The sequence below is a fragment of the Juglans microcarpa x Juglans regia genome, chromosome 5S, assembly GCF_004785595.1.
Source record: "Juglans microcarpa x Juglans regia isolate MS1-56 chromosome 5S, Jm3101_v1.0, whole genome shotgun sequence".
In the NCBI taxonomy this organism is placed as follows: Eukaryota; Viridiplantae; Streptophyta; class Magnoliopsida; order Fagales; family Juglandaceae; genus Juglans; species Juglans microcarpa x Juglans regia.
The window spans coordinates 8219753-8233006 of NC_054603.1; the positions used below are offsets into that span (position 1 = coordinate 8219753).

At 31.9% G+C, this 13254-nt stretch overlaps 1 pseudogene; it reads left to right on the top strand.

The window, feature by feature from the left end:
- Positions 1–407: 407 nt before the first annotated feature.
- On the top strand, positions 408–2060 carry LOC121268613 (annotated as a pseudogene).
- The last annotated feature ends 11194 nt before the right edge of the window (positions 2061–13254 follow it).

Sequence of the window (13254 nt, forward strand, 5' to 3'; positions counted from 1 at the left end):
TCTCAACTTCCAAACGCAGCCTAACTATCTCGAGTAGGCTTGTTTAGATTTATTTGGTTATTACATTGCTTCTTTATTGATTTTGTTGGTTTTGATGCTTGTGATGGTTTTGATGCTTACATGTGAATCCCATGTATCTTGCTTGTTATCATGGTATTCCTTCGCCATAAGTGAAGACTTTATCAATAAACTTGGGATAGGGGCTACTAGGACATGTGGCCCTGCTTGTTAGAATATTATTTTTTAATATTATTATTATTTCGAGATTTGAAAAAGTTGAATTGTTTATTATATTTTATGTTGAAATTTGATAAAATTATAATGATTAGATAAGATGAGTTGAGATGAATTTGGAATCCAACCTAGCATCTTTATATACAATGAAAGTGCACGAGTAGTACTCCATAAGAGAGAGTGAGAAAATGGAACTCGCAACTATGGACGCAATGATACAAGCCCAAGCAAAGCTTTGGGGAAACATATTTGCCTTTACGGACTCCATGGCACTGAGATGTGCCTTGGAGCTCGGCATTGTTGACATCATACACTCCCATGGTGGCCCAATCACTCTGTCCCAAATAGCTGCTGGTATAGACTCTCCCTCTCTAAACATCGACAACCTCGCACGCGTCATGAGATTGTAGTGCGCAAAGATATCTTCACCGCTCATCATCGGCCATCAGACTCTGAGGAGATCACTCTCTATGGGTTGACAGCTCACACGTCAAGATGGCTCATGCAAGGCTCTGAATTTAGCCTGGTTCCATTCATATTGATGCAAAGCCATCCAGAGCTAATGACTACATGGCTTTGCCTTAGCCAATGTGTCAAGGAAGGTGGCACAGCTTTCAGCAAGGTCCATGGCTGTGAGGTCATAGACTTTGCTCACAAAAACCCTGAATTCAATAAAATGTTCAACGATGCAATGGCTTGCACGGCCAAGCTCGTGGCAGAACCCATCTTATGGGGATACAGAGATGGGTTCGGTTCCATTAATGGCTCGTTGGTGGACGTGGGAGGTGGGACTGGCGAGATGGTGGCTAAGATTGTGAAAGCACATCCACACATCAAAGCCATCAACTTCGATCTGCCACATGTTATCACAACGGCACCAATGCACCAAGGGGTCTCCCATGTTGAGGGTAACGTGTTTGAGGCCATTCCTGATGCTGATGCAATTCTATTAAAGGTAGTAAATCGAACCAATCGTCAGTTTCTGATCAATTTATGAATGCTTGAGTACATTCACAAATATTAGTCTCGTTCGTTCATTTGCTAGCTTAACATGACAATTCAACCATTTGTTTGATTAGATGTAAGCCGAATATGTCATGTTCTATATTTTTACCTCAGAAGTTCGACTCGATTTTAAAGGCTGTAGTCTTGTAAAAAAAAAATCTCTAATCTTCCACTAGGACCCTGAAAAATGAAAATCTAGCTAGAGATTTTACTTATTTTTGTGGGAACCAAATTGTTAATTTGAATATAAATACATGCAGCTTGCCTTATTGTATTAACACTAAATGATTAATTTGCCAATTAGAGTTTCCATGTCGATGCAGCTTGTACCAGTAGCTTTGATATATACCATTATATATACACCCATACAAACTACATACACGCAACGTCGACCTATGTGACTTTTTTCTTTTCTTCATGTAGAGAGTACTGCACTGTTATAGCGATGAAGATTGCATCAAGATCTTAAAAAACTGTGTAAAGGCAATACCAAAGAAGACTGGGAAGATTATTATTGTGGAACATGTTCTGGAGCCCAACGGAAATGGACCATTTGATGAGACAGGCTTAGTATTCGATTTGATAATGATGGCTGCAACCCCGAGTGGAAAAGAGAGGACAGTGCTGAATTGGAAGAAATTGCTCGAAGAAGGAGGCTTTCCCCATCACAAGATCATCAACATTCCTGCTTTTCCATCTATTATAGAGGCCTACCCAGCATGAAATTAATAGAGAATTAGTAAAGTCTCTTAATATATATTATAAGGCTATTGCAGCTAGCAATGAATAAAAACAAAAGAAATAAAGAGTTTGGTTTTTAAGATTTCAGAGTTAACCCAACTAATTGTAGCGTCTTTTTGTTGCATTCAATTTTTTATGACTAGCAATTTTAGCCGTACAGTACTACAATAGAAAAGTTTTTTTGGAACGAAATTTTTCACAAAAATAACATTTTCGTCCCCAAATTGTTTGGTGATGAAAAAAATTCATCCAAATATCACTGTCTTGAAAGATGTTTTTGGGACAAAATTCAACATTTCATTCCATAAATATTTTTTAGGACGAAATTTAACAAAACCGTTTGATGACATTCGAAGGTAAATCTAATTCCGAGATGAAAAATTTTTCATCCCAAATTCACGTTGAAATGGTCAACTCATCACGTTCAAACGTCGTAGTATGTTTGAACACATTGCAATGCATGTTCAATTGAATTCTAATACATTCAACCATATTATTTGGAAACACGTTCAAACAGTATATTTAATGATTGAACGTATATGTAATGTTTATGGTGTGAGAAACCATTTAAATAGTTATCACGTTCGAACACAACGCTAATTACGTTCTATGGTTGCATCTCCAATCGATCGTTATGGATGCGTTCAAACGCAAATTGCATACAATGTCCTTTTGAATGCAAATGTAGTCGTTTGAATGCTGTATAATATTTGTTCAAACAATTTTAGGGCCTTCGAACGGTAAGGAATATTTTTCTCAAATAATATAAAATTTTTAATAAACATAATATCTTCAAACATACATTAGAAATTGTTCAAGAAATATAAAAAACAATCTCATTCTTTTTAGAAGTTCAAACTAAATAGCAAAACATATAGTTCGTATACAATCAATAGTAAAATTATAAAATCAATTGTTAAGAGGCTTGAATTGTTGTATGATCACCTGCGTTTGGTGAGGCATCTATTCTTCTTCTTGTTGTTGTTGTTTTAATCGCATCTCCTATTTTGCTTGTTGTGCTACTATATTCTCCAATTCTTGTTTCTTTGGCCTCAATTACTCGATCTCAAAACTTGCTTCATCTAAATCTCTAGAACTAATAGAGACATTATTAGATGATGAGGATGAGCTAGAAGGTTTGACGCAACAACCCAAATCTCTCAAATATTCTGAACGTGGATCCAAATTTTTTGTGAAAACACAAATATCATTCGTTTAGAAATTTTAATCAGATGCAAATTCAATATGTAGGTCAACCATTTTTTCATGCACATAAGAGAAATAATTAATATTGTCACAAATACACAAATACCTATTATTAAAACAGGTAATAATGGTTATATAATTTTCACGTGCCCAAGGATGAGTCCACTCACAATTACGATCAATATATGATGCAGCATATATTTTTGTCGGATTGTAATTGTTATCTAATTGTTCCTACAAGACACTAGGGGTGTAGCCGGTTCAGTTCAGTCTGGTTTTGGAAATTTTTTAGAACCAAATCACTATACACCGGTTTTGAAAATTTAAGAACTAATACCGGACCGATTCACCATCTAAACCAAAACTTTCGATTTTTCTAGTTTCGGTCCAGTTTTTTCAGTTTTACAGATAAAAAAAATTCATATTCCAACAAAACTTTAAAAAATGATTGACCATATCCTGAATTTTATTTTATAAAATTAAAATATATATGTTATACAAAATTCAAGTGTTATGTTAAAAATTATAAGATTAATTTATGTTATATCCAATGTTATATTAATTTTATCTTATAAAATTAATATATATAAATAATAAGATTAAAATTTCATATTATATTAATTAGCAATTAGCATATAATATATATTATATAATATAAAAAATTATATATAGTATAAAAATTAAAATATATATATGCCGGTTCAGTTTGGTTCAAACCCGTGTTGTAAATATGAAAATCGGAACCATACCAGTTTCTAACCAGTTTTTATTATTAGGAATTGGAACCAAATCAGACCAGTTCCAAATTGGACTGAACACAACGGTTCAGTTTGGTTCGGTCGGTTTTATGGATTCACCAGTTTTTTTTGTTACAGCCTTACAAGACACACATATTTTATAAATATAAACTCCATTGAATGCGACAAATATCAAACTTGATTTTATAAAAAAATAGCATTACCAATTTCTTATAGAGACGATAGAAAAATCTTAATTTTACATGATGATGAATCTTCAAATTCGAGCTATTTGCTTTGTTTATAGAATTTTGCTCCTACAAATAATTAGTAAATATTATTAAGAGAAAATTATAAAATATGACACGTAAAATAAGTCATTTAACTTATATGTAGGTCTTCAAACTTGTCACAAATTTTTTTTCATTCACAAAGTCAAATACCTTGAAAATGATGTTGGCGTGCCTCGTCCTTCTTCTTGAACTTATTATAATAGTCATGACATCTCACCTTATATTTATGAAATCCAGTACACATAAACTCATCAACAGTCTTGCGCTCCTCTCTCAATCCAAAATTTAGTACAAAATCATCCTTGAAAAGGTCTTATAAGAATAAAGCATTTGCATATTCTATATTTTTTTACATATATTAAACAAGTTAAGCATTACCAAACAACGTTTCTTAATATAGTCTTTGGCACCTTGGTTAAGTAATCACAAATCCCATTTGGCCAGAGAAGTGATAAAAGTACAAGAAAATGATGACTTTTTAATCATATGATCTTCCAATCAAGTGTACGTACACACCTTGTAATTTAATTTTCATCAGCCACTCGCAAAATTTAGCCCTCTCATTCCTTGGTAGTATACACCAACCGAGTGGCATATAGACAGACAATCCAACTTATTACATGTGCATTTCGATCTTATTCCCAACCGCTCCAAATCCTAATGAAATTACATGTCAATCTGAGAAATTGGGAGTCGCTTTAAGACCATACAAACAAATGGAAAGTTTTCATGCAGCTTTAGAGTTTTGTTCCCTTAGTGAAATTCGTACTAGGGGATTGAAATTCACCTGGGCAAGCAATAGAAGAGGCATGGGCTTTACCAAGGAGAATCTGAATAGAGCTCTTACAAATCTAGAATGGCATCAATGTTTCTCACATTCCAATTGCCTCGTTTTACCTACTATTAAGTCTAATCATAGTCCCATCTTGGTAATACTTGCTAAAAATCGTAGCAGTACGAGAAGGAAGAGTTATTTATTCAGATATGAAGCATCTTGGGACCTAAAGGAGGATTGCTCGAAGATTATAAATTAAGCATGGAATAAAAACCAATGAAATTTTAGGGGAGGATCAGATATTAGAGGAAGACTCCAAACAGGGAGACTCTAGGTGCAATAAGAGAAAGAATTGAGAGACTATCACACTTGCAAGATGCAGGAGACGAAGATCAATTATGTACTATAAAAACTTTGCAGAATGAAGTGGAATGCTTATTACAAGAAAAGGAGATCAAATGGAAACAATGTGCAAAGCAGTAGTGGTTGTCACATAGGGATATAAATACTAAATTCTATCACATGTGCTACAATGTCTTGCAAACCTCATTCATCATATCATGGATCAATAAGGAGAATTATTCTCTGATCAAACCAGAATATGTGATATTTTCAAGGCCTTCTTTATTGATTTGTTTAAATCTTCTAATCCTACTAATATAGGCAATTGTCTTGCAAATTTGGAAGTTCAAGTTTCTAATGAAATAAATTCCAAGCTCCTATCTGATTTCTCTTAATTTGAAATAAGAGAAGCTATCTTTCAAATGGCTCCTTTTAGCTCTCCATCCCCATTTCTATCAAGCAAATTGGGATTCTATTGCAAAAGGAAGTATGTTGTTTTGTGCTAAATCAAAGACCAAGGAGCCAAAGAGAGTCACAAAATTCAAACCTATCAGCCTATGCAATGTTCTTTACAAGATTAGTGCCAAAGTCCTTGCCAATAGATTGAAAAAGATGTTCAGTGATTATTTCTCCAAATCAGAGTGCATTTATCCCTGGAAGATTAATCTATGATAATATAATTAGGGCCTATGAAACTCTAGATACCTTAAACAGAAAAAAGAAAAGTCAGGATAGTTACATAGTTCTCAAACTTAATATAAGCAAGGCATACGATAGAGTGGAATGGAGTTTTCTCGAGGTAGTGATGAACAAAATGGGATTCTATCAAAGACTCTTATAATGGAATGCATCACCTCAGTTTCATACTCTATATTGATCAATGGTGAACCTCAGGCTCAATTTTCCCCCCATCAAGGGGCCTAAGGTAGGGAGACCCCCTCTCACCATATCTTTTCATCATGTGCGCTGAGGCTTTAATTGTAACAACCCACCAGAAATCCAGTGCAAGAATTACTTTCGACTTTAGGATCACCGTGAAAATCTCATAAAGGGTCTCACGAATCGAGCAATCGCATAAGATTGAATGTGTGAGCATATTCAGTTTCTGGCCCACTCAAATGTCAGAAAGACAATATTATTTATTTGAGGTACTTTGGAATGCGAGAATTAGAAACAGTCTACGCCATTAATCTTAGAAGAATATTTCAGATTTTATGGCGCAATAAAACGATTTTCATTTTTTGGACGATAGTTGTTCGAAAATACGTTTTAATTGGTTCGAGACACTTAGGAGTTTAATTTCACGAAACGAAGTACACTCCTAGTTTTATAAGATTATTTAAGATTTTATGGTGTAATTTCAATATTCTCCAAGTGAATAGTGACTCATGTGTAAGAGCCATGTGGCACACAGTCCAGTTGTTTTTTGACCACGTTGTGGAATGTCCAAGTCTGTCCAGAGGAGTTTAATTTGGACACTTTGCAAGATCTTAGCCATATTAGGTGAATAGTATATGATACTTGGCACCAAGAGAAACCGTGAGATGAAAATTTGAAAGAAGGAAGGAGAAATCAAGCTTTGTGATCATGCCACCTAAACCAAACATTATTCCATCCAACCATCCATTTTTGTTTCAAACCAAAGAGGGTTTCAACCCTAGTGAAACCCCAAGTACTTGGAACCCAATTGAAACCCCAAATACCTTGTGGAAGCCAAAATCATCAATGGTTTCCCAAACCCTAAATGAAGCTAGTTTTCGCCTAGTGCTTAATCACTTGATTAGATCACTTCTACATGCTATTAACCATTTAAATTCATATCATTACACCCTTATCCATTATTTTATACCATATTATTTTTATTGCGCCAAGAAAAATTAGATTTACGCTTGATAGAAACTGAAACTCCAAACCAAACCTTATTGAAACCCCAAATGAGGCACAATGTGTTTAGGCCCATTAAGGCCTACCAAATTGCACCACCTGCATGGCTTCTTGGAGAATTTTCTCCACTGCCATGAGTGTACTTCCACTTCCCATGTCAGCCTCAAATAGTGGTTGAGGGAAGGCAAAAATCTACCTCATCACCTACCCATCACACAACAACAACAGGGCACAAAACCATATGCCATGGCCCCTAGTTTTGGGCATGGTTTTAGCTAACAACCCATCACCACAAAAGTATCCTCACATCCCCTCTCAACTCCTCTAGAAAAGTGTCATCCATGGTCATTCCCTTAGTCTTTTGTTGCTTTTGAAACACTTTCTTGCAGAGAACTCATGGCAAAGCTTGAGATAGCTTTTTTGGCTTTTTTGGCTTAAATGTTTCAAAATCGTTTAATTAGATTTTGACAAAAGTTTCTTCATATAAGCTTTTCCTCTTCGAGTCTAGTTTCCAATGGTATATTTTTTGTGACTTTTCATGAGGTTTTCTTTAGTAAAGAATCTGTTTAAGCATGCAAAGGCCATACTAGATGATAAACTAGACAGTGTGTGATTCTTTAATTTTTTTTTATGAGGTTCTTGACAAGATCTTGGTCCAGTCTTTTTATGATTTGTATTTAACATGTTACTATAAAAGTTTGATAAATATTTGTTTCATGTTAAAAGTTTTTTATAAGAGTTTTGTATAAATCTAGAAGGTTGGAAATTGGGAGTATGAAAACAGTTTCTAATTTGGAAAAGTTTAGATCTTTTGTTATGAAAGCATGCTCCTATGACTTTGATATTCACATATGTCACTCTTAGGACATTGATCTATGTCTTAGAATGTTATTTGGAATATTTATGGTACTGATTTTGAGGATATGAATTTTTAGGTTTCGTAAGGTCTTATACTTGAGGCTCACAGATGGATTTGTGTTTTTATGCAGTTTTTGCCATGTGATCTTAGATTTGATGCTTAGATCTGTTTTAGGACTTGAATATGAAGTATATGATATTGTTTATTGATTATTTTTTTTATGAGAAATTTGGATCTAGTGGTTTGATAAAAAACCAAAACATATAGTACTCGGTTTTGGGATATAGGTACAAACCAATTGTGTTTAATGTTATTTTGTGACTTTTGTGGTTTTGGTTTAATTTTTTAAAGCATGATATTCCTTATAACTGTTTTATGAACATATTTAGAGTATGTTTATAAACTTTTGGAGTTCTTGGAGATGTTTTCAAAAGGAATAGACCAAGAACATCAAGGGTTGTTCTTTGTGATTAAAACACTTGGAAATTTTGACATGAAGGAAGTTGTGACTTTTATGATATGAGTTTTGTGTTTGTTCTAACATGTTATTGAAGCATAGGATGTGATTTTTTATGTTGCATATTTCGGTTTTACCATGACAGATAGGGTTTGATAGGGGTGTAAATTTGAACCGAAAAATCGGACCGGTTCTTGCAACCGTAAAACCAGCCGGTTCCAGTCCGGTTCCGGTTCCATGATTTCCAAGACCGGACCGGACTGGTTGGGAAAAAAATAAAAAAATAAAAATTTTATATATATATAAGTTTTATACAAAATATTAAAAAAAATATTTTTTATATATAATATATAATTATATATGAAATAATTTCATATTATAATTTATAAATTATAACATAAAATGTTAATCTTAAATTATTAATAACATTTTATTTATGGCTATACTAATATATAAATAATTATACTAATATATTATATATAGCTAAATAATCACTATACTAAATAATCACATATAAAATAATGATATAGTAATTAGTTAATACTAATTACTAATACTAAATTACTATACTAATACTATCACAATAATACTATCAATAATATAGTTATAATAAATTAAACTCACTATAACAATTAACAGATACTAATATAACAATTAACAAACTCACTATAGCTATAGTTATACTTATAGTCTAATATAGACTATAGTTATACTTATATTATATAGCTATACTAATATATAGCTATAGTAATAGTATAATATTAATACTATTATATAGTCTAACTAATACCAATAATCTAATATAGACTATAGTTATATTTATACTAATATTGTTATACTAAATCACTATAATTAATACTAATATATAACTAATACTAATATATGGCTATACAAATAGTCTAATATTAATACTATTATATAGTCTAATACATTATATAGCTATAACTAATACTAATATATATATTTAATCTAATATAGTTATATTAAATCACTACAACTAATACTAATATATAGCCATACTAATAGTCTAATATTAATACTATTATATCATCTAATATATTATATAGCTATACTAATATATAACTAATACTAATAGTCTAATATAGACTATAGTTATACTTATACTAATATAGTTATACTAAATCACTATAATTAATACTAATATATAGCTATACTAATAGTCCAATATTAATACTATTATATACTCTAATATATTATATAGCTACAACTAATACTAATATATATACTAATACTAATAGTTTAATATAAACTATAGTTATAGTTATACTAATATAGTTATACTAAATAACTGTAACTAATACTATACTATAGTATTAGATATAAATCACTATAATTTTTAGTATAATATTAATACTATTATATAGTCTAACTAATACTAATAATCTAATATAGACTATAGTTATACTTATACTAATATAGTTATACTAAATCACTATAACTAATACTAATATATGGCTATACTAATAGTCTAATATTAATACTATTATATAGTCTAATGTATTATATAGCTATAACTAATACTAATATATTATACTTATACTAATATAGTTATACTAAATCACTATAACTAATACTAATATATAACTAATACAAATATATAGCTATGCTAATAGTCCAATATTAATACTATTATATAGTCTAATATATTATATAGCTATAACTAATACTAATATATATACTAATACTAATAGTTTAATATAAACTATAGTTATACTTATACTAATATAGTTATATTAAACCACTATAATTAATATTGTATTATAGTATTAGATATAAATCACTATAATTTTTTTTAATGGGTTAAATCACTATAACAAAATATATATAACTATATATTAATATCATTATATATATTATTTATATATATATATATATAATATATAATATACTATACATTATATATTATGCATATAGACTAAATTTTAGTCCTAAAGGCCAAACGACGTCGTTTAATGGGGCTATATATATATATATATATATATATATATATATATTACGGTTCATAGCCTCCCCCCTGCCCCCCCGCGCTCGACCATCTCTGCTCTGCCTCTCGAAGTCTCGAGTTCCCGTGTCCCTGCAGCCCTCTCTCACGCTCAGCCCCTCTCTCACGCCGTCAACAGCCCCTCGCAGTCGACATTGTTGGTTCGTTATGTTCTCCTCCGCTTCCAGTTGTTCTCGAGGCTACAGAATCACAGATATTGTTTTCCCCTCTCTCGGCAAGCTAATCGGAATGTGAACATATATATGCTTTTTAATTTTCAAAATCTTACATTTACTTCATGAGTCATTACAATGTTTCAATTCATTGCTAATTGATTAATTTCATTTAGGGTTTTTATCGAATTTACAGATTTGAGATTTAGGATTCTTTTACAGATTTCGAAATTTGATTAGGAATTTAGGGTTTATATTTTATAGTTTTTTTGTATAGCTCCCCATCAAGCTGAATCTGTATTTTATAATTGTGGAAGGTATAATTTTATATTTTATATTTTAGGATTTAGGGTTTATATATGTTGTATAGCTCCCCATCGAGGATGAACATGTATAGTTCCCCATCCAGCTGAAAATAGCTTGATTTCTTTCCTTTTTGTTTTTGTGTGTAATTTTGTTTGTTTGTTCATATATATCTGTTAGTAGATTTGAATCTGATAAATTTTTTTGGGTTGCATGGATGTCAATCAGTGATTCTACTGGTTTGGTTTCTTGTGTGTTCTGTGTTTTCTTGAATTATTACAATATTTAATTGCATTGTGTGTATTCTCTATTTGAATTTCTTTATGTGTGTATTCTAAATATATTCTTTTTGTGTGTATTCTTTATGATCTTTCTTGCATTGTGTGTATTTTCTATTTGAATTTTTTGCTATTGCAATGATGATTTTTCTTTCTCAATTAATATTTATTCTGTGTGTATTGATATAAGGAACCCATAACCTTTTTCTCTTCTGCTATGTAACGAGAGGCAGGGTACTTTGCCCTTTTGGCTTGTCGTTGCAATTCGTGTATTTCAGATTCCTTTGTATCAATTTATTTGGTGTCCATTGAACACTTATAAAAAAAAGTCAGTTTTGGTTTATCCTTCTTTTTTTTGTGTATTTTTTTGTGAACTGGCATCAAATGTGCATAACTGCATATTGTAAAAACTTTAATGAGCTTCTTATTTAGGGTTTATTTTATTGTTACAGTTTTTTTTTTTTTTATTTTATATATCAGATTTTATATTTTTATAGCAGATTTTTCTATTGCAGTTTTTTTGTTATAACAGATTTTTTTATAGCATATTTTTTATGGCAGCAGATTTTTTACATGGGAGCAGTTTTTTATGGCAGAATTTTTTTTTATGGTAGATGATTAAAACCAGAAAACCGGACCGGAACCGGTAAAACCGGAAGTACCGGTTTAGCGGGGTAACCAGTGCGTAATTGGTTTTTGAAAATGCAAAACTGGTACATACCGGTTCAGTCCTAAATTTTGTCTAAAACCGGACCGGACCGGACCGATTACACCCCTAGGGTTTGAAAGAATTGCAACAGGTTTTGGCACTTTTCATGTTTTAGCCAATGCTTGGTTCACATACTTCTTTTGTGTTTTAAACTTTTCTATTTAGATATTTGAATTTAGGACAAAATTTACATGAGTAATGTAAATTTTGGTGAGTTTTGGAGATACCATATAAAATCCTTAAGTTAGGAGTAAAATAGTCATTTCACTCTAAGTCAATAATTTATTTTTTTCTAAGTATACTAGCAAGGAGTTTCTAATATTTAAAAATATCTCCTTAAAGTTCATGTTACCATGCATAATTTTTGTCACGCTTCAATCACTGTAACTTAGCCTTTAACTTACTTCCAGTGTATTTATGTGCGTATGCTGGTAAGAGAAACCATCATTTATATTATTTATGCATATGTACATTTTATGTTATGCCATATCATGATTTATTTCCAGTTCACATATATCTGTTGCACGTTATGCCACGTTACACCAAGTTTAACTGTTGCACGTCATGAATATGCCATGTTTATATGTTACCCATCATTATTATGTCATATCACTAGTCTCATTTACACGTCATGTCATGTCAAGTTATGTCATCTGTTATCTCATTTCACGACATGTCATGTCACGAGTTTGGAGTTCGTCATGAAAAATAGTATTTTCAAATCAGTTGAGTCTTTTATGTTTATTACGATCTCAAGTACTAGGATGTGATAATATCCTAGTAGAACGCCGTTGTTCACGCTGGAGTATATAAACTGGTGTGAAATTCTCTGGATTGACAAAGTACCATCAGCAGGCTTCGAATGAGGCCTAAGTAACTGGCGCTAGAGCGAAATCAGGCTCCAACGCCGATGGTGCCAACCACAATTGACGTTCATGTTATACGCACTCGTGCAAGTCCAAATACCTATCAGAGGATGCATACATTTCAAACTCAGCGGGTGTAGATACCCGTGGTGAGATACATATGTTAACGCACTCACAGCTCATGCATATACCTGTGATGTAATGCAATATCGACAAGTGCGCACGGCTTAAGGGGACCTCTTTAGCATCCACAGTTCATGTTTAATCAAGTAGTTAATTTGGAAAATTCCAAATTAATGTTTAAATTCCAAGTATATGTTCAGTTTCAAATTTAGTTCAGTTTCAGTTCACATCATGTTCAGTTTTTGTATCACATTAACTAAATAAGGG